Source organism: Dipodomys merriami, unplaced genomic scaffold (genome assembly GCF_024711535.1).
Source record: "Dipodomys merriami isolate MVZ:Mamm:240054 unplaced genomic scaffold, mDipMer1.0.p SCAF_39, whole genome shotgun sequence".
NCBI classification, from domain to species: domain Eukaryota; kingdom Metazoa; phylum Chordata; class Mammalia; order Rodentia; family Heteromyidae; genus Dipodomys; species Dipodomys merriami.
In genome coordinates, this window is record NW_027205492.1 from 10,435,953 (window position 1) to 10,459,753 (window position 23,801).

Consider the following 23,801-nt stretch of genomic DNA (forward strand, 5'->3'; position numbering starts at 1 on the left):
GAATCAAATCCACAGTTTCCTTCTGCTAAGTAGAGAGTTCCCAACTTGAGAGAAGGACAATGCAGACAGTATTAGGGTTCTCTGGCACCAGCAAGCATTTGCTACTCATAAGAATCAGCAAGGAGCTCATGAAATGGAGCCAGAAAGAAGGGGTGGGTGCTGCTCACCGGGTTAAAATTTAGCTGTTACTATTACTTACAAGGAAACCCATTTTTTCCAGTTTGCTCAGAATTCTCATTGACATTTATTTCCTTCTTCAAGATGCATTATGCTGTCTATCTTTATGCCAGCCAAAGCAGTGCGTGTGTGTTTGTGTGTGTGTGTGTGTGTGTGTGTGTGTCTTGTTTCACCAGCAACTTCTGTCCCTCCCTCCCAAAGTACTAAGATTATAGATATGTGCCACCATGCTCAGCTCTGAGGTTACTCAAACACACACACACACACACACACACACACACACACACACACACACACACACCCCACCACCACCACCACCAACAACAACAACAAGCAAATTTGCTGGCATTTTTGATGAGGCACAAAAGCTTTAGTGGGGATTTGAACTAGTGGCTTCAGGGACTTGCAAATATCAGTAAGTCAGACTTAAGTCTCTTTAAGCCAAATGCTTAATCCTTTAAACCCACTCTTTCATTTGCTAAGCCACCTTCCTGGAGCTCTTTAGGAAAATAATGTATGTTTATTCCCCAAGGTTTTCTTGAAGTCAAAGCCAAATGTGAGTCAGACATCACTGCAGCCTGCTATAAAAAGAGCAGAGATTCTTTGGTTCACCTAGAATTTGATTGTGACAAAGGGTAGAAAAGAGGTGGCTCTTTTGCTAGGAGGCTGAGTATGTTGGCTAGGATTATGTTCATGCCACGGTGTATAGCTGTAAATTCATGGATGTGGAATGGAAGACAAGGGAAGAATCAAGACACTCCTAGTTAGGAGTTTTCAGAAATTACTATTTAATCAGTAAGATGAAGTCCTTTCTCTCAAAATTCTAGGTATTTTATAACTTAAAGAAATTAGTTAAAGCATGGTGTGTGTGTTTGGGTGGTAGCTTGTGGAGCAGTTGCAAAGCTGCACACTGGCAGGGCAACCTGCAGTTAGCGTGTGCAAATAAAGCAATCCACTGTAAGAAAACATGTAAAATTACCAAGTTCATCTTCTCTATACACCTAGTTATCTATGTATCTATCCATTTATTATCTATCATTTATGTATCATATAGTACATATTTGTATTATATATTATAATGGATTTATATATATATATATATATATATAGTGTGTGTGTGTGTGTGTGTGTGTGTGTGTGTGTGTGTGTGTATGTGTATGTGTGTGTATGTCTTAATGCTTGAACTTTGGGCCTGGGTGCTGTCCCTCAGCTCAAAGTGAATGCTCTAAAACCTGAGCCACAGCACCACTTCTGGTTTTCTGGTGGCTTATTGGAGGTAAGAGTCTCACGGACTTTCCTGCCCAGCCTGGCTTTGAACCATGATCCTCAGATCTCAGCCTCCTGAGTAGCTAAGATTACAGGCATGAGCCACAGGCACCTGGCTGTTTGTATATATTTATATATTATGATGTATGTAATATCATTATATATGTATCATATATATTATAATACATAGTTGTATATTTTATATAATTATAGATTATCATGCTGCATACAATATATTATATGTATATATATACACACATATATACACACATTTGTCTATTATGATCTGAGTCATTTGAAACCTTTGTGTATTGGGAGAGACTGTCTCTTTTGGGCTGAACCAATTCTTAGAGATATGAAGAGCTCATTCAAGAGCATGTCTTTTATCTACAGACCACCCAGTCAGGGGCACACTTCCTCTATCTGAGTTGTGTTCCCCAGGAATGAATATTTTTCTGCCTCAATCATCCCAGGGGCTGTAGTGACAGGATCAACCATGTAGCATAGAGACCAAGAACATTCCTCAAGTAACCATTTCCAGGCAGCTCGCCCTGCCCTGTCTAGCTTTCCCATAGAGATCTCTGCAGAGGATCTGGCTAAAAGCTTCCTCTGCCCCCTTCTCTTCTCTTGGTGTCTTTCTCATGGCTCTGTAGGGCATCCTGTCCTGACAACTTGGGAATATATTAAAATTGGTTTCCCTGGCCTCTCCTTTGTCTCTTCTTGTGTCCTCAACAGACTGGCAATCACAGAAAAGAATGGAAAACATTTACTAAGTTCGATAGGGAAAAGATGTGCTTCACTGAAAACTGTGCATTATCTAGAGCCATCCCCTTCTTTGAGGTTGTCTGATTCTGATTTTATGAAGCTATTGTGTAATTCTGTAAATTGTAGATAACTGTTAGAAATGCAAGATAATTCTTATATCTAGACATGTAAATGAAGTCTGTTCTTTCTCCAACAAAAGCTAGTTTTGCTGCCCATTTGCATTTTCATTTAAATATTTCACTCCACACATACATTTGGGCTTCTTTGATTTCTACATTATGCCAGGCTAGAACATTTGCCTGCTTCCCTCATTTAACCCACGGATATTAAATAAAGTCTTTAACCTGAGCTAATTTCATATCTGTATTAAAATCATGATTTTTACCTGTTCTGGAAAATTTTGTTTTAACAGGGCAGAAGCCATTTAAAGAAGTGATGAGGAAAATAAACATAATGTTCTCCCTGAGATGTAGTTATACTTAGTGATGGGAAGCGAATTCCCAGTTATAGATAGACTGTATGACTCCATCGTAAAACAAATGGAAATAAAACATGAGTTTGAGGAAACCACTTTGCCCTGGTGTTGATGAAATATAGTATATTCTGAAGGTCATTGGCTAAGTTGGAATGATTAAGATTTCTTTATTACCTCTCTACTGTCTAAGAATAAATGAGCCACCCACAAATGAGCAGAAGCAAAAGATATTATTCAGAGCCTGCAATAGCCAAAGAATCAGACACCGTCTCTCGTGATTTGGCAGAAACTAGGGGGTGGAAAAAGAAGAGGGAAGTGAAGGCATGCTGACTAGCTCTGGGCATCTTGACTCTGTGATCAGGAATACATATTTGGCTTTCTCTGAGTTATGAGCAGTCTCCAGTTATTAACCAGGCACTGGCCATTTGGGGATGGCTGCAATAAGGGTGTTTGTTTAGCTTTTTGGATTGGTTGGTTCAGATTGTGGGTTAGAGTTATATGTTTGTATCTAGTTATGCCGTTGACTAGTCATATATTGTCCCTTTCCTTTTCTCATTTTTATAGATATTCAGTCTCTTAATGCCAGGTCACTAAGTATGAAGCAGCAGTCATCATCTGTGGTCTAATTCTTCCTCTCATGGACCTGGAGAATTAGCAGATCTTAACATACAAGAGCCAAGAATTTGCCTGCCACTCGTTCTTACACAAGACTTAAATATTATTAAGGAGCAATGATTTTTTTTTTTGATAAATGAGTGAAATACTTATGTTGAATTCTCTGGTAGAAGCAACATGCTTGCTGAATTAGGACTCAATCACCCGTGATACAAACGCAAACTTAAAATGGCTTAAGCTAAGAGGAGGATCTGTTAGCCCACTTAGACTTTAACTCTGAGCTGAGGTCTATTTCAGGGTTCACATAATGTCTTGTTGTCTGGCTCTCTCTCTCCCTCTCTCTCTTACTTCCTCTGCATCTCAACACTTTCCTGTGCTCTAGGCTATTTCATTATCAAGTAGGCTTGTTCTTGTGGCAGAAGAGTTGGGGACTCTATAGTCCCCAGTTCCCCCTTGAGGCTCAAAGAATGTTGATGGGTAGAGGAAACATATCCAGGAAGAAAAGAAAGAGAACAAGGGAAAGAAAGAGTCCAGAAAGAAGGAGAAAATATGTAGGCTAAGGACTCGATTTAGAGTACAAATGTTTTCCATGCATATGCATGGAAACTTGCTCCCAAATTTGGATTGTGAGTGAATTCTAAAGTGACTTTCAGGCAAAATGACTATTTTGGAACATTTGTGCTCATAGGTAGAACTTTTCATTAAGGACTGCTTATTGGTGTTCTGGTTGACAACATATTATACGGGTGATCTAGAAACACTTGCTCTTTCATTTAGGTTAGTTGTCATGTTGACACTCTAGGTTTGTTTTTTAAGTCAGTGGCTCTCGTGGCATTAGATAGCATTTGGGGACTTCTCTCTGGAGGGGGCTGGGTGTTTGTGAGACCTCATCTCATGAGCATGTGCAGGTGAAGCATCAGAGTTCTCCTCCAGGTTTCAGATACCACAGTGGCTTGTTTTCAAGCAGTGCCAATCTGTCACCCACAATTCCAGTTCATTTCCGATCCTACTTCAAATACTGATCTCCAACACCCCGTTGGTGAATAATCATGTGATTTAAATGACATCTAATCCTCCTATTCTTCTCTTAATTGATCTGATATTGGCTGGGGCTTTTCTTAATTTTTGAAGATACTTTATAGCAAGGACTCGTCTGTTTGAATTAAAGACAAGAATTGGAAATATTAACTCTTGGCTAATAATAGACTAAAAATAAGAAATTAGATAGAATGCAAATGATGGTTCTTTTTTAATTTGTTTCTTTGGGGAAAAAAGATTTGTATCATGGCACAAACAGATAAAACGTGCTTATGTAATTAAATGAATTATGTAAAACTAGCCTATCTTTGCAGGTTGTTTCCTCTTAATGAATTGTAAACATGTATATTTGCTCAAGATATTTGGCTTGAAAAGTTTAGAATAGGCGTTGTAAAACTTTTTCTGCTTCCTTAGAGTTCAAATAAAAGTCTCAGGGTCCGAGCACAGGGAGGATACGGAAGCAGGGTTAAGATTTGTATTTTAGCACCAGGCTGACATCTGTAATCAAAGAAATTTCGTCTTCCTCTTTCAGCGACAAGGATCAAGACATACAGGGCTGCCTGTGGGCTCCAGTGCCGGGCAGTCTTCACTCCCGGACCTCCTTCCAGTGCTTCTCTAGTCACATCCTTGTTTTCTTTCTAAGTAGACTGGATATTTCTCTCACCTTACATCTCTCCTCTAGTCCCTAGGTTAGAATGCTAGCTGATGGAGAATTGCCATGTGACGTTAACTTCCAGAGAATCACTCCTGTCATCTGCAAAGACAAAATGCATTTGGCATCTGTGTTAGTCAGACATCCTGTGACAAAACACCTGACAGAAACAACTCAAGGAAGGCAGGAAGGATGCATTTTGGCTCATGATTTCAGAAGCTGCAGTCTAATGTAATCTGGATCTATTGAGTTAGAGTAAAGGCAAGGCAAATAGGATGGTGGCAGTAGCATGGGGCAGAGGCTGCTCATATAATGACAATCGGGAAGGAGAAGAGAGAGAAGGAGGGGAGAGACAAACACATGAGTCAGCAAGTTGAGGGACAGAGAGACAGAGGAAGACTTACCTTCAGGGATACTTCCTTAGTGACTTCCTTCTTCAGCGAGGCCTCTCCTTTGAAGGTATCCATCATCTCCCATTAATGCCATGGAATTACAAATCTGTCTGTGGAGCAACCCGTTATTAGATCAGAGTCTCCATGATCTAATCACTTCTCAATGGCTGGATCCAATGGCTGGGACTAAGCTTTCCACACATGATCCATTTACAGAGTCGCTTCTTGTGCAAACCATAGCAGCATCTCACAAGTAGGAAGTGTGCAAACCCTAGCAGCCTCTCCTAGGTACCTACATCTTGCACTTGCTCAATGAAATAATTTATAGCATCTTATAAGTTTCTTGCTGCCTCCCCAATTTGTATATTTCAGGACCCTTATGAGATATAGCAACTGGCATGCTGAGCTGTGTGGTTGATTCTCTGAATACATGTAGTTTTATTGACTTATTTTAATAGGTTTTACCTACCTCTTACTATCAATGCATCAAGTCCTTGGGAATAGATTTCATGTGTTTTTATTGACCTTGGATTTTCCCCAGAGCCTAACTATTATTGTTGTTATTCTTTTACATTTTAGAAGATATATGAAGGATTCAATTAATATCTGTTATCCACAGCAGATAATATCCCTGCTTTGATGTCTAGAAGCAAGTCGTGCAGATGAGGTTTGATGCAATTCCTCTATCCTCCAAAACAATTCATTTATCATATATAGATCTTCTGTGATTGAAGCTCTTTCAAAATAGCATAATTTTCACCTTACCTTTCAAGCACATTATCTGTACCGACATCTGTATTCAGGGTATGTAACAGAAAGGCTAGCAAGGGAGTTAGTCATCATCTTGTATTTATTATCCATCTGAGGAAATGAGGGTGTAAATATCTATAAATTAAAGGTTGGTTCAAAAATTCAACACTTTTTAGGAAGAAATGACTGTCTGTTCTTGTTCACGCAGGCAATTTTCCAAGGATATTAAACTTGAAACGGTCTCTCCGAAGTTGCAGGCCTCGAAGCTCTTTGAAAGGAATTGATATGAGTGTGTTAGAGAAAGCAAGGGCTCCATTGTGAAGCCTGACACTGTAATGAAAAATCAAATTTGAATATTAAAAAAATTAATTCAGAGAACGGAACTCGCCACCACTCAGCTGTGGTGTATGGTTAATGCATAGTGATAAGATTTGGTGATGAGAAATATTCTGTACCCTGTCTGGGTAATTCTTCAGTTGCCAAATAGAGACTTTGCAGAAGGAAACTTGTCTAACCACTCCTAACACACAATGCAGCTGATCCGATCCTGTCTAAATAGTTTGAGTGCATGACTGCTGTTGTTCCAATCAGCTTTGTTTATGCAGCTCAGCCATCTTAGGATAGGCACTGATTCAGAAACTGAATTTTGCATCCTGCATTTTATACTTTGCCACATGGCAGTCACAAAGATCAGGGAGTGTTTTCCCATAAGGAGAATATCTCAGCTGGGTTTAAAGCCATTATAATAAACAGAACAGTTTGAGATGAATGAGCAAATCAGTTAATGAGCTTGGAATCATGGGAGGAAAATGTGATCACTTAAAGTGTCAGGAAACACAAATAAGCATGCATGAAAACTTCCATAGCTGAGCCTCCCCATATTCAAGCTTCCGTATTTAAAGTTAAAGTGGCATACTGGGTTAGACTCAAATAGACCCGATGTTTAAATCTGTATTCACTTCTTAGAAAGAGAGGCCTAATATTATACTTCTGTTGCTACTAATATCAGATGATTTGTTGTAAATGTTGATAAAAACTGGCACACAGTCTTCTTCTAATTAAGAGAATAAACATGCTGAGCATCATCATGAAATTCTACCCTCAGAAAAATTGCCTTTAGAAATATCCATATCCATATCTCTCTCCTATGTAAATTGTAATTTCAAGACAGATGAACCAGTTGAACCATGAACAGGAAAAAAGGGGTCAGTTTGGTTGACTTTGCCTACAGCCATACCAAAAGTGTATACTGATATAAATTTTCAAAAAGTTGGTTCAGTGATACCATGCAGAGTCTAAGTGCTGGTAATGCTAATAACCATCATGTTGCAGGAAAACATTCTACAAGTATTCTGTTGTTCACATGCTCCATGGTTATTTCAGGACTCGGGAAGCCTCCATGGTGGCTACATTGCTATGGATCAGGGGTTTTCAAACACCTTAAAGAACTTCAGTTGTTGTGATTACACTTACAACTTGCCTATGAAGGGAGCCACCTTGTCAAATTTTATTGGTGGTTTCATCTATCATGTTGAAGTAGAATACCATCTTATTTCATCTGTGGTGCTACAATAAAGGTTTGTAAAGAACAGAGATTTATTTCTTATAGTTCTTGAGCCCGAGCTCCAAGATCAAGGCCAGCATCTGGTGAGAGCTGCGCTCTGTTTCTGAGATGCCATCTTCTTACTGTGTATTTACATGGTAGAAGAACATGAGAACGTGCTCTTCAGTTGACGCTTTCACGAATGTGTGGATCCGTTCAGGAAAGCAGAGCTTGCAGAATTCAATCATTTCTCTAAGATCACACTTTTTAATTCTGTTACATCAGGGCTTGAGTTTCTGCATGCATTTTAAAGGTGGCATCATCAATTCAAACCACAGAAGGCACCCTGTTACATTTTCAAAATTACACACACACACTCTCACACACACATTTAACAGATGATATTAGATGCACATAGATAGTTTCAGAATGTGTGATATCCATCAAATAGGGGCCATTTTACCAAAGTAATTCCAAATTTGATGTGTCTAAAAAGCTGTTTCAGGAGCTAAGACCAGCGAATTGGAGATAAAGGAGAAACATGGGGCTGTGAATGGAAAATCCACGTAATAGACAACATTTTGAATGTTATAGCACATATTTATTATTTAATGCTCTATCAGATCATCATGGTCTCTTTGGGACAGGTAATTCTTTATTATGTGGGTTGCCTGATGTAGAATGCTTAGAAACTTCTGTCTAACAGATATGGGTAGTCAGCGCATTGGTTGTGACAATGAAACATGTTTCCAGAAATTTCCAGATGTTTTCTACGAGGCAAAATCCATCCAACTACCTTGAATGCTATTGAACTGCATCACCAATAAATATAAATGTACGCTCGCCTACTGAGATGTGCAACAATACATAATAAAAACTGGCATCTTCCAGTTCTTCCAATAGCTAATAAGATGCTGACTAGTATCTGCTGACTATTTGCTTTCTCCTCTCAGGTCTGGAGTCATCTAGGCAATATACCTTACAATTCTAACCATGCCATGATGATATCCAAAAGCCAATGGGAATGTAAGGAAAGAGGTAGTTGGGGACCGGGTAGCAGAAGTAAGTTAACATTGCCTTTCAATAATTTTATTTAAGTTGAATGTGCTTGAAAGGAGAAATTTTAAGCTTAGCTAAGTCTTTTTCATATCTTGTATGATAAAATGAACCTGAATAAGTCAAAACCAGAAATCCTCAAAGAAAAACCAAAATGATAAGTCAAACTTGAGTAACTGTTTTTCTGCCCCACCTCCTAAAAAGAAAGACCAGAGTTTTGTGTTGAAGGTTTCTTAGAAAGGAAAGTATGAAGAATAATTTCTTAGAGGAATCTGTGAGAGAGGAAATATTTTTTGAGTAGGGGAGGGAGAAAAGCTAGTAGCATTGAAGTCAAGGGCTCTAGGGTATAACTCCTTTGAACTAACCTATGTTTAGCCAAATGAATACCAGGAAGCTACAACATGTGCTATTGGAAGAGTAAGGACAAGGGGAGGGGAACAGATGAATGGAGAGAGGAAGGGTGGGTGAAAGCAGTTATAATGTTCAATGCACTTATTTGCACATAGAACTAGGTAAGTTGTGGAGAAGCATGGGGTTGAGAGAGATACGAGAGAATGATGAAAGACTTGACATTGATCAAGGTGCACAATACTCACAAACTGACACGTTGCATTGAAATCTCTGTACCACAGAAGGAGAGAACTCAAATGGTGTAATTCCTTAGAAAGATGAAACCATAGTCCAACAAAAGATGCCAGGAAATGGGCCTTCAAAAAGGCAGGGTGCAGGGGCTGGGAAGTTGACTCAGTGGTAGAGCGCTTGCCTTGCATGCCTGAGGCCCTGGGTTCGATTCCTCAGCACCACATAAGCAAAAAGAAAAAAGCCGGAAGTGGCGCTGTGGCTCAAGTGGTAGAACACTAGCCTTGAGCTGAAGAGCTGAGGGACAGTGCTCAGGCCCAGAGTTCAGGCCCCACAACCGGACCAAAAAAAAAAAAGGCAGGGTGCAAAGGGGAGAGGAGTAGACGAATGAAGAGAGGAAGGGGAGAATGCAGTCATAAATTCAATGTATATTTTACAAAATTAAGAAACTTGAAGGCAGTGGTAAATTGGGGGGATGTTGAAGGGGTGACATCAATCAAGATGCCCTGTGTTCGTAAACTGCTTTGTTAAATGCCAACTCCTTTTTTTTTTTTCTGGGTCTGGTCGTGGGCATGAACTCTGGGCCTGGGCAGTGTCCCTCAGCTCAAGGCTAGCACTTTACCTCTTGAGCCACAGCACCACTTCCAGCTTTTTTCTTTTTGCTTATGTGGTGCTGAGGAATCGAACCCAGGGCCTCAAACATGCAAGGCAAGTGCTCTACCACTGAGCCACCTTCCCAGCAAATGCCAACTCCTTTATACAACCACTTGAAGATAATAAAACAATCCTATCATGTTCCTCAAGATAAAAGGGAAATATAGATAAATACATGCATAGACAGATACATAGCTAACTATAAAAATCGTATGACTGAGTGCAGTGAAGGGCAGGAGAAAATGGATGTTATATCTCATTATCACAACACTGTTTAACCAATTGGCTCCTCACTAAAACGATGTATGAAAACATATGAACAGATGCTACTGTTATCAGTATTAATTGTTGTCTGGCACTTAAAATTTATGGTAAAAATATCATGATTATTATCACAAATCCTGTACAGCTGCTTGATTCTCTCAGGATGCTTACTTTAGTTTTTGTCGAACTTCACAAGTTTGATTATGATTGACCGAGAAATATAGCTCCAGTAGGAATTTCAAATGAGCTTCTCTCTCTCTCTTTTTTTTTTTGGGGGGGTCTGTTTGTGGGCCTGAACTCTGGGCCTGGGCACTGTCCCTCAGCTCTTCAGCTCAAGGCTAGTGCTCTACCACTTGAGCCACAGCGCCACTTCCGGCTTTTTTCTTTTTGCTTATGTGGTGCTGAGGAATCGAACCCAGGGCCTTGAGCATGCAAGGCAAGCGCTCTACCACTGAGCCACCTTCCCAGCCCCTTGAGCTTCTCTGATGATGGAGTGAAAAACATTAGACAAAACTGGAGGTGTGAATCCTCAGTACCTGTGGTATGTGTGTGTGTGTGTGTGTGTGTGTGTGTGTGTGTGTGTGTGTGTGTGTGTGTGTGTGTGTATTGGATGTTTGTTACGATGAGATGATTAATGGCATGCTATATTTTACTTCTTAGTTACATTGTTTATGTTTTCTCCATCCCTCTCTTAGGCATAGATACACACAAGCAAATACATCAATACTCGAGGTCTAAACTTCTCTAACCTCTGTTTTGAAAGACTCCCTCTTGCTACCAGGGCAATGGTACTGGCTGAATGTGGAATATGAGGAGATCTTGACTCTGTCTTATGGAATTCCCTTGAGAAAGATTAAGGAACACAGATAAACTCGGTGTCAGTCATTACAAAATATGGCAAAACACTCAGGGAATCACAAGCTATTTATGGCCATTATTTCACACCACAATTAATTTAATTATAAGTTTGCATTATTTGGAATATTGGGTTTCTAAATAATCCATTTGTGACAGGTTAGACAACTTCACAATCAACTTGTGCCAGTCATGTCAGACACAAGGCTGCCCAGTTCCCGGTCCTGTGCCCATGGGCTTACCAAGACAACTACAGGGACTGCAGGGGTGATATTCTTCTAATTTGGGCAACATCCCCTCTGCTTGGCTTTAATGGGGCCAAGCTGCTTGCAACAACAGACCCCAGTGGTGTTCACATGGAGCATCCAGTGTATTGATCAAGATAAATGAAAGCAGAAGGTCTTTACCCAGATTTGAATCTGGACTCTTTACAGATCATGGTGCCCCAGCTCCAACAATCGGAAGGTTTCTTTCGTGGAGAGGGAGCCCCAGGAACAGCTGAGAAGGATGAAAGAGGCTCAGTAACTCTGACATTGAAATATGTACCATGCCAATCAGGAGAAGTTTGGGGTGGGATTTGAATTCCAAGCATAGCAGAGTAGAATTCATATCCACTAAACCTTCCTGAAAGTTTCAGTAGGAGAACAGCCGCCGTGGAACACAAAAAGTACACTTTGGAAAAAAAAAAAAGGAGCAGAGTTTCCGAAGCTCTTAAATAAATCAACTAAAACCACAGGTCCCCACTGCACTCTAAGCGGTTCGAGCAACGCTGACTGTAAAAAAGATTTCATTACAGTTGTAATGTTGTTTTTATGCCCTACATATAACTGCCAGCAGATAAAGAGGAACAAAACCCTAAAGCTACGTTGAAATACACTTGATTAAGAGAGTCATAGCAGAAAGGGAAAATGTAAATTATTGCTTTTTTAGTAAGATTTGGCTCTCTTAAACCTACGTAGGCCGACCGAAGCCCATTGAAATATTTCACTACCAATATTCTGAATTTATTTTACCAAATTATAATAATTTTTCTTAATAGTATTTCAGGTATTGCAGTATAACTGACTCTTAAATGAAGCTGTGAAAAGACAATATTCAAATAACATTTATAGGGACACAAAACATTTTCTATTTCTCTTAGCACTCTGCTATTTCTGCTAAAAGTTACCACCTTTGGTAACTTGGGGCACCTTCTCCATTTGCTTTTAAATAGCTCACGTGCTATTAATGCACATATTACAATTCAGTTTCAAATCTATGATAAAATCAAAGGAACATAAAGATTGTGGGAAATCATGATATAATGTTCCATCATGTTGAAAAGGTCAGTTGGAATAATTATTTATCATCAAGGGTCTCAAATTACTTTAAAATATTATAGTTGGCTAATAGGATTTAGCACAAAGTTAAAATGGTATTTAATGTGAGATACATATGTATGTATATATATATATATATATATATATATATGTATAGTGACTTCAGACATGAATGAGACACCTTATAAGTAATTATCTACTTTTCCCTAGTTTGAATATAGGATTTAATCTGATGACAGTAACAGCCCAATCTGGGCATTATAATTGTACTTAGACTAAGATTTTTTAGCATATTTGAAATAATTTTTAAAAATAAGCTTTTGTATTTAGGACGAATTCTAGATTGGTAGAAAAATTGCATACAAAGTGAAGAGAGTTTATGCTTCCCCATGAGAGCATCTTATATAACTTTGTTACAGCCAGGATATTAATTTTGGTACATTGTCATTTACAAAACTGCAAGCTTCATTCTTATTTGTTCCAATTCTGCACCAGTACCCTTCATCATTCCATGCCAGGATTCAACCCAAGACCCCACACCTACTTAATCATCATATTTCTTTAGTCAGGTCTAGCCATTTTACTTAGTTTGTCCTAACCATTTTGAAGGATTTGCTTGTATTTTGAAGGTGATCCCTCCACTTGGATTTGGTATTTCTCAGTTATCAGACAGAGTTGTGAGACTCGAATATGAGATCTACAGAGCTGAGACTCCTCAGCCTTTTATAGGGAGAACACATGAATTCGGCCTGACTTCAGGTTGGTCTTCAGGGATTCTCTGCTATCAAGTTTCTGTGTTTCCTCTGCATACTCTGTTCTAAGTGACTTATTCAAGTCCACACCCAAGGAGATGGTGGTGGTGATGATAATGGGGGTGAATTAAGCTCAGTCTATTTGAAATCTTTTGCAGGAGTTTTAAGAGTAAGATTCCACAATAGCAGTTGTGAACTGGTTCAAAGTGACTATGTGCTCACGTAGGACTTAAAATCTTCACGATTTTCATGGGCCACTTCATTTTAACAAGTAATAGGGATGATAAAAGTACTCAAATTCCCAAGTATTCTTTGTACAGGATCTCACACTAAAAATACTTTGACCTCTTTGATTCACAAGCCTCCATCCACACTGTTTTGTTCGAATCTTACATAAAAATGAATATTCACTCTAGTCCATTCATTCATTTATAAATAAAAAATGAATATTACTGAGCTGGTGTAGTATGAATACTGGGAAGCCTGAATGAAACTTAATTCATGACCTGAGAACCTAATATACATAGAATAACATTCAAGGCTGTATTCATGTGCCTGGAGAGTTATCCTAGCACTGTCTTGAATGGTTCCACATGCTTTGTAAATTCAACATTCCAAAAGATTCAATGCCATCTATGCATGACATTGTCGATTAAATCTTCCAAAAGATTCAATAGCACAAAAGTATGGTACTGACATGTAAGTGTAATGATACAGTATGCTGTCCTATCTGACTAGCTTCTTCAATCTATTTTTGAATGGTTTGATAGCATATTCTCCTTCGCTACCCAATAGTATCTCATTATCTAGATGTACTGCAGTTTTATTTGATCTATTTACTTACTGTAGGACTTCCTGGATGCTTCTAGGTTTTAGTAATTATGAATAAAGCTGCTATAAGCATCCACACGGATGTTTCTATGTGGGCACTTCTTTTCAAATCATTTGACGATTGCTGTGTTATGTGGTAAGAGTTTGCAAAACTTTGAAGGTAAACTCCCCAACTGTCTTCTAAAGTGAAGGAATGTGCCATTTGGATAATTATACCCAGCAAAGGATGCAAGTTCCTTTTGTTCCACATCCTTGCCTGTAAATATCAAGCTTTTATTCTTGATTTAATCAATCTAAATACCAGAACGCAATATCTAAGCATCATTTGAATTTTCCTAGTGACAAATAACAAATGTAGTAAATACTTCTACATATACTATTTATCTATCTATCTATCTATCTATCTATCTATCTATCTATCTATCTATCTATCTATCTATCTATCTATCTATCTATCTGTCTGTCTGTCTGTCTGTCTGTCTGTCTGTCTGTCTGTCTGTCTGTCTGTCTGTCTGTCTATCTATCTTTTTTTAAAAATTCTTTATTTTATTTTATTTGTTAACATACTGTACAGAGGGGTTACAATTACATGGGCAGGATATTGCATACATTTCTTACCAAGCATTGCAGCCTCCTCCTTTGTATCTATCTATCTACCTATCTATCTATCTAGCTAGCTAGCTAGCTATCTATCTAGCTAGCTAGCTATCTAGCTATCTATCTATCTATCTTTCTAATCTTTCTGTCATCTTTAGTGATCTGTTCAGATATTTTGCACAGTTTAAATTGGGTTATTGTTGGTTTTTAATTGTTGAACACTCAGAATTCTTAGTATATTTTAGCTGTGTATTCTTTATCAGACATGTATTTTGCAAATATTCACCCCCCAACTTTGCCTTATGCATATTCCCTAATAGCATATTTAATGTTTAACAGTTTTTAATCTTATTAAAGTCCAATTTACTGTACATTGTTTTGTGGGAAATAGTTTTGGTGTTATAACCAACTCATATCTTCAAAACTAAGATCTCATGGATTTGTTAAATTATTATTATTATGAAAATACCGTATAGAGGAGTTACAATTACATGGGTAAGATAATGAGTACATTTCTTATCAAGCATTGTTGCCTACTCATTTGTTTCCCCTTCCTATCCCTTCCCATCTCCCCCCTCATCTCCCCCCATCTCCTTCCTCCCCTCCCTTCTCCCCCCCCCCCACCAAAGTTGTAAATTTTGTTTTTCGACATTAACGACTTGTACATCTCATTGTTGCAATGGGTCCTCTGTATCCTTATTTAAACAATTTGTTTTTTCCCTTTTCCAACATCAAATGCAGTGAAAGGAAGGGACATAAAAATAACAAAGAAATCATCTTATAAATATGTTAGAAACAATACCAAGAAAGAAAAACCATTTGAGTCCTTATTTTGGGGTTCATTTCACCTAACATCAACTTATCTGACCTTTTCTGCTTGTCTCAAACATATAGTAGTTATTGCAAATAAGGGAAACCATAGGGCCTATGTTTCTTTGGCCTGGTTTACTTCACTTAATATAATTTTTTCCAAGTCTTTCCATTTCCTAACAAATGAGCCAATATCATTCTTTCTGATGGAGGCATAGAATTCCATTGTGTATATATACCACATTTTCTTGATCCATTCATCTACTGAGGGGCATCTGGGTTGCTTCCGTATCTTAGCTATGTTAAATAATGCTGCAATAACCATAGTTGTGCTGGTAGCTTTAGTATGGTCTTGTTTGTGATCATTTGGGTAAATGCCCAAAAGTGGGAATGCTGGGTAATAGGGGAGCTCTATGTGGAGTATTTTGAGGAACCTCCATACTACTTTCCAAAGTGGTTGAACAAGTTTACACTCCCACCAGCAATGCAGTAGGGTTCCCTTCTGTCCACATTCCCTCCAGCATCTGTTGTTATTAGAGTTCTTGATTATAGCCATTCTAACTGGGGTGAGGTGGTATCTCAATGTTGTTTTGATTTGTATTTCTTTTATGGCTAGGGAGGTTGAACATTTCTTCATGTGTCTATTGGCCACCCTTCTTTCCTCTTCAGAGAAGTTTCTCTTTAAGTTTTTATCCCACTTATTTATTGGGCAATTGTTTCTTTGAAGATTTGTTGTTGGGGGATTTAATTTTTTGAGTTCCAGGTATATTTTAGATATGAGACCCTTGTCCATTGCATGGCTAGTGAAGATCTTCTCCCATTCCGTGGGCTTTCTATTGATCTTGTTAGCTATGTCCTTTGCCATGCAGAAGCTCTGCAAATCCCGTTTGTCCAACCTTTCTTTGATTTGTTGTGCTTCTGGTTCTCTATTAAGAAAATTTCAGCCTGTGTTAAGGAGACCTAAGGTTTCTCCTATTCCATGCTGTAATGTTCTCAGAGTATCTGTTTTAACTCCTAGGTCTTTGATCCATTTGGAGTTGATTCTGGTACAGGGTGATATATAAGGTCTAGTTTTAGTTTTCTACAAGTGATTAACCAATTTTGCCAGCACCATTTACTGAACAGACTGTCTTTCTTCCATTCTATTTTTTTTAGCTCCCTAATCGAAGATTAGATGGCTATATGCCTGTGTGTTTATTTCTGGGTTTTCAATTCTATTCCATTGGTCCTGAGGTCTGTTCTTGTGCCAGTATCAAGCTGTTTTGATTAATACAGCTTTGTAGTAGAGTTTAAAACTTGGTATTAATATTTGTCCAGCACTGTTCTTTCTGTTAAGGATCGTTTTTGCTATTCGGGTTCTTTTATTGTTCCATATGAATTTTTGGATTGCCTCTTCTATTTCCTTGAAGAATGAAGTTGGAATATTGATAGGTATCACATTGAATTTGTAGAAATCCTTGGGAAGTATTTCCATTTTCACGATGTTGATCCTTCCAATCCATGAGCATGGGAGATTTTCCTTTTTCAGGTTTTTAAAGTTTGTTTTTTTTTTTTTTTTATCACAGAGGTCCTTCATTTCTTTGGTTAAGTTAATTCCTAGTAATTTTATTTTTTTGTGGGGCTATTGCGAATGGAGTTGCTTTCCTAATATCAGCCACGCTTTTCTCACTGTTGGCCTACAGAAAAGCCATTGATTTTTGAGGGTTAATTTTATACCCGGCTACTTTGCCAAAGTTTTGAATCAGCTTAAGTAATTTGGAAGTGGAGTCGGTTGGATTCTTTGAATACAAGATTATGTCATCTGCAAAGAGGGAGAGTTTTACTTCTTCTTTCCCTATTTGGATTCCCTTTATGTTTGCATCTTGTCTTAGTGCTGTAGTTAGGCATCCTAATACTAGATTGAAGAGAAGTGGAGAGAGTGGACATCTTTGTCTCATTCCTGAGTTAAGAGGAAATGGTTTTAGTTTTTCACCATTAACTTTAAGGCTGGCTGTAGGTTTGTCATATACAGCCCTTATTGTACTGAGGAATGTTCCATGGATTCCTAATTTTTCCAGGACCTTCATCATAAAGGGGTGTTGGATCTTGTCGAATGCTTTTTCTGCATCTATTGAGATAATCATGTGGTTCTTATACTTGCTCCTGTTGATGTGATGAATTATATTAAGTGATTTGCGTATATTGAACCAGCTTTGCATCCCTGAAATGAATCTTGTTTGGTCGTGGTGTATGGTTTTTTGGATGAATTGTTGAAGTCAATTGGCCAAAATTTTGTTGAGAAGTTTTGCAACAATGCTCATCAAAGAAATGGGTCTATAGTTCTCTTTCTTTGATGATTCCCTGCCTGGTTTTGGGATGAGGGTTATGATGGCTTCATAGAAAGAGTTCCGTAGTGAACTTTCTCTTTCAATTTCATTGAAGAGTTGGAGGAGTATTGGTGTGAGCTCTGCTTTGAAGGTCTTGTAGAATTCCGTTGTAAAACCATCTGGTCCTGGGCTTTTCTTAGATGGGAGGTCTCTTATTGCTGTTTCTATTTCAATGCTTGATATGGGACTGTTAAGATGGTTTAACTCCTCTTGGTGTAGTTTCAGCATGTCGATATTTGCTAGGAAAAGGTCCATTTCTACCAAGTTCTCAAACTTATTAGCATAAAGTTTTGAGAAGTATTCCCTCATAATATTCTGAATCTTGGTTGTTTCTGTGTTGATGCTTCCATTCTCATCTGAGTTTATTTATTTGGGTGTGTTCTCTTCTTTTTCTGATAAGATTTGCTAAGGTCTGTCAATTTTGTTAATTTTTCAAAGAACCAACTCTTTGTTTTGTTGATTCTTTCTATGTTTTTTTTTGGATTCTAATTTACTTAATTCTGATTTAATTTTAATTATTTCTTTCCATCTACTGGATTTGGGTTTATCTTGCTGCTGTTTTTCAAGGAGGTTCAGATGTCTCATTAAATTGTTGACTTCAGATCTCTCCAATTTGTTGATGTAGGAACTCAGAGATATAAACTTGTCTCTGAGTACTGCCTTAGCTGTGTCCCAGAGGAGCTGATAATTTGTGTGCTCATTTTTGTTGAATGTCATGAACATTTGAATTTCATTTCTAATGTCTTCCATGATCCACTGGTGATTCAACAGTGTGTTGTTCAGCCTCCATGTGTTACAGGACTTTCTTTTTTTAATTTTAATTTTAATGTTTTGTGAACATACTGCACATAGAGGTTACACTTACATGGGCAAGATAATGAGTACATTTCTTATCAAGCATTGTTACAGGACTTTCTTTGGTGGCTTTTGGTGTTGAGTTCTAATTTTATTCCCTTGTTGTCTGAGAGAATACAAGGTATAACTTCAATGTTTCTGAATTTGGACAAGTTTTCTTTGTGACCTAAAATGTGGTCTATTTTGGAAAATGTTCCATGTGCTGCTGAGAAAAACGTATATTCTGATGCTGCTGGGTGAAATATTTGGTAGATGTCCGTTAATTCTAGTTGATCTATGCAGTTGTTTAGATCTGCAGTTTCTCTGTTGAGTTTTTGCTGAGTTGATCTATATAGTGAGGATAGTAGTGTGTTAAAATCCCCCAAAATTAATGTCTTTGCATCTCTGTGAGATTTGAGGGAAAGTAGTGTTTCTTGGATAAATTTGGGTGCTCTGATGTTTGGTGAATAGATATTTAGAATTGTAATATCCTCCTGAAAGAGAGATCCCTTAATTAGTATGTAGTGCCCTTCTTTATCTCTTCTCACTAATTTTAATTTGAAGTCTATTTTATCTGATATTAGGATTGCAACTCCTTCCTGTTTATGGGGGCTGTTTGCTTGGTAGATTTTGTTCCAGCCTTTCACTTTCAAAATGTGTTTGATTTTATGAGCAAGGTGTGACTCCTGAAGGCAACAGATAGAAGGATCTTGCTTATTAATCCAACTAGACAGTCTATGTCACTTAATAGAGAGTTAAGTCCGTTAATGTTAAGAGATAGGACTGAGATATTTGGGAGTTCCTGCCATTTTATCCACCTTCTTGGGGGCTGTGGCAACTGGGTTCTTCCTATGGTTCTTGGATTCTTAGTTTGGGTGCGGTTTCTTGGCCTTTATTGTGGTCTTGTTGGTTTTCTATGTGTCGGACATCTTTAAGTATCTTTTGTAGGGCTGATTTGGTGGGGATATATTGTTTCAATTTTTCTTTGCTATGGAAGGTTTTTATTTGACCTTCGGTTATGAAGGAGAGTTTAGCTGGGTACAGTATTCTTGGTTGATAGTTGTTTGTCTTTAGGATGTGACATACATCATTCTAGGCATTTCTTGCTTTAATTGTCTCTGCTGAGAAATCTGAGATGATTCTAATTGGTTTCCCTTTATAGGTGATTGATCTTTTCTCCTTGACAGCTTTAATGATGTTTTCCTTAGTCTGAATTGATCCTGTATGGATTATAATGTGACGGTAGGATGTTCTGTTCTGCTCTGGTCTATTTGGAGTTCTAAAAGCTTCTTGTATCTGAATAGACCTATCTTTTTGCAGGTTTGGGAAGTTCTCTGATAGGATCCTGTTAAGCAAATTTCCTAGACCATTAACTTCTGTCTCTAGGTGCTCCTCTACTCCCATTATCCTCAGATTAGGCCTTCTGAAGGTGTCTTCCAAATGTTGAATAGATCTATCATATTTCTTGGATTTGTCTTGGATGGTTTTCTCATGGATTTTTTTGAAGCTTTTTCCCAGCTGTCTTGTGGTTTTCTATTTTTAATTTTGGCTTATTTTCTATTTTGAATTAATTTTTGTATAAAACTTAAAAGTTGTATTTTTTGTGTGTGTGCAGGTGTGAGTATCTTTGTGTCTTTATGTGTGTCTCTGTATGTTGTTGTGTCAGTGTGTAACTATGGGTGTATTAATGTGTTATTGTTTATATGTATGTATGTCTGCATAGACATGATTATTCTGTCACTATTTGTTGAAAAAAACTATTCTTTATCTAACAAATTGCAAAGTAAAGTAGCAGTTTTGTTATATGTTGATCGGTGGTCTTATCTTCCTGAAGAAGAGTGGATGAAGAAGGCTGCATTGGGGGGGGGGAAGAAGAAGGAGAGAGAGGAGGAGAAAGGAAAGATTTATTGAATGAGCTCATTTTTCAATATTTCTCTTCAACTTTTTTAGTGCACTGTAAATTTTGTTATATTTTGAAAAATGTTACAACTTATCTTCTTTGTCATCTGTAAAATTATTTGTAGTTGATGATTTAATGCCAATTTAGCAAATTTATCTTGAGCAAAATACCAAGTTTTTTTCTCATTTGTAAAATGATTATAATAATGGCGTATCTTGATAGAGAATAGGATTACTAATTGAGAAACTTAAAAACATACTTAAGATGTGCATGACAGATATCAAGTCTTAATTACATAAGTTTTTGTCCCATGTCATCGTTAAGAGAATTATCAGTTTATTGTTTTGGTTCATAGTGAGAGATAAGAGAATAATTGAACTTAGCGTTTTCCAAATAAGCAACGCATTTTTTAGATAAGATTAAACACCAACTATTCCTGCCCATTATAAACATAGCAGTTCAATATTTGTCACCAATCCTGATATTAGTGTTATTCACAACAGCAAAGTGTGAAGATGCATGCGTGACTGAATTGTGACATCTACCTGCAATGAAATGTTACTATATTTTGTCTAATACAGAATGAAAATCTGATATATGCTACATTATGATGAACCTTGAAAATATTATGTGAAGTGAAAATAAGGTGGACAAAGTAGAACAAATATTGTATGAATCCACTTACATGAGATGCTGACATAGGCAAATTGATAGAGAAAGAAATAGAATGGAGGATACCAAGGTTGGTAATAAAGATACAGGGTGTGATCACATAATGGGCTTAGTTTTTGCTTAGGGTGGTGAAAAGTTTTGGACACAAATGGGTTAATGGTTGCATAACACTGTGAATTTGTTTGGCGCAACTCAATTTGTACAATTAAAATGGTTCATTGGAGCTGTGCACATTATGGACGTTTTCCTCACAATAAAAGATAAGAACAAATAATCCAATTAGAGTTTGGATATTTCACATTTCTTACCTGACTTACACAGGATGTGGCCGCTAAGTCTCTATAATATGTTGTGACTCAGACAATATGTTAATATTATTTTACATTAGACACTCATAGTTACTCCTTTCTCTAGAGTTATTTGCCACACTTCGTAATGTAAGAGACAGGGATACAGGAAGCCGTAGTAGATACTGATTTGTCAGAGAGCTATTCTGACCCTATGTGCAAGGACTTCACAAATTCTCACTTGGAAGTGCCTCTCTTAAAGCCCAGCATTATTAGACACAGCCATTGGCTTTCTTGCTGATTTCCACAAGTAAAATTGTACACAGAGTATTAAAATCCACTAGTGTGGATCAAAGCTGAACATTTTGCCCTTAATTAGTATGAAATGAACTTAACTTGAAACATCATAAAGCCGACAAGTTATATGTTCAAGGATTTAATCACATTTCCCATGTCGGCAGATTGAGAAAACAAAGTAAAATATTACATTAATAGGATTCTGGAGTGCCAGAGAGACACCCTGCAAGAATGAATAAAAGAAAGTGCTCCTCAACAACCAACCAAACAAAACCCCCCTCCTGTAATACCTAGAAGCGTGCTTGAGCACAAACAATTATTCTGGGAAAGTATAAGGTAATGATTAGAAAAATATAGAAGTGAAACAGAATCTCATTTAAAATTTTTGTAAAGTAAGTAATTATATTAGGAAAAAGGTTAGCCAGATTTACACTTTATGCATTATGATTAGCTCCCCATAAATATTTTTAAAGGACTGAAGGAGCATTCTACCAATAGGATTGATCAGTTTTTTTCTTTTTCTTTCTTTCTTTCTTTCTTTCTTTCTTTCTTTCTTTCTTTCTTTCTTTCTTTCTTTCTTTCTTTCTTTCTTTCTCAGATTCTATTGAACTGTTTTTCAATTCAAGATGAGAATAACTAAGTTTTTCACTTTTCTCCCTGAGTTGATTTATATGGCCAATTTATTGGGCATAGTGGAGTCAACCAATATCCCAGTTTAATTTGTAACTTTATTAAGCAGTTTGAGTTACAGTAAAAATTAATTTATGGGATACCCCTTCAAATCTGATAAAATATTATTGATCTCATGGCAGTATGCTGCCATCGACCTCTGAATATTTTTTATATTGCACTTTATGTTTCTTTTCACTCATGGGTAGATACTGACTTGATTTGTGTCCCTTTGATAGACTAGATTCAAGTTATCTGCATTATCCAGAACTCTTAAAGGCAGGATACATAGGCATTTTTTTCCCATTAGCAACCAGGCCAGAATGTTTGAGAAAAGATGAAAGGTGAAGTGAATTTTTTTTCTATAAAATACCCTTTGGGTTTTTGCTAAAGTAAAAGCCTTTCTGAGTTTTTGTCAGGTGGAACATGCCTGCTGACCTGAAAGTTTCCACTTCCAAATACTGTTCATAAATTATGTGATTGGGGAGTTCACTGGCATTCATTTGGTTCAATCTTTGCATGCAAAACAGTTGCTTTTGAAACTGCCAACTGTTAAACATGCATTCAAGGTACAAATAATCTCTGAATAACAGGCCTCACAGGGAATCATGGCTGGAATGCTTCAATTGATGAAATGCTAGTTTCATTTATTTTTTTCCAGAGGACTTAGAAAAATTGTTGGCAACGAGGTGCCTTTCAAAAGTAGAAAGAGTCATGGGCTGCACTCATGAACGATTGATTCTCCTGTGCTTTATTCTTTGCAGAACTTTAAATAAGGAAACAATTACATATTGTCAAGAGATCCAAGAGTTGTTCTTGTGGTCAGAGCTGAAGGTCTGTGAGAGTTTTCCAAGTTTGAAAAAGGTATTATGTTGATCACAGGATCAATCAGGTCAAGAGAATATAGCAACTGTTTGTATAACAAAGTAAAAGAATAGAAGACATTTGCATGTAGCACCTCTAATCCCACTTAAACACAAAGTGGAAAGAATGATTTGGAGATAAGATTGGGTCTAGACTCTATCTGAAAAAGAAATGAAAAGCCAGGTGCCGGTGACCCACTCCTGTAAGCTTAGATCTGTAAGCTTAGAGGCTGAGATCTGAGGATCGCAGTTCAAAGCCAGCCAGGGCAGGAAAGGCCGTGAGGCTCTTATCTCCAGTAAAAACCACCAGAAAACTGAAAATGGCACTGTGGCTCAAGTGATAGAGTGCTGGTCTTGAGCTGAAGAGCTGAGGGACAGTGCCCAGGCCCAGAGTTCAAGCCCCATGACCAACCCCCCTCCCCTAAAAGAAAGAAAGAAATGAAAGAAAAATGACTGGCGATATGACACGTGTGAAAGCCCTTTTTGAGTCCCAACACCAATTTTGGAGAGGGAGGGGAGTGGG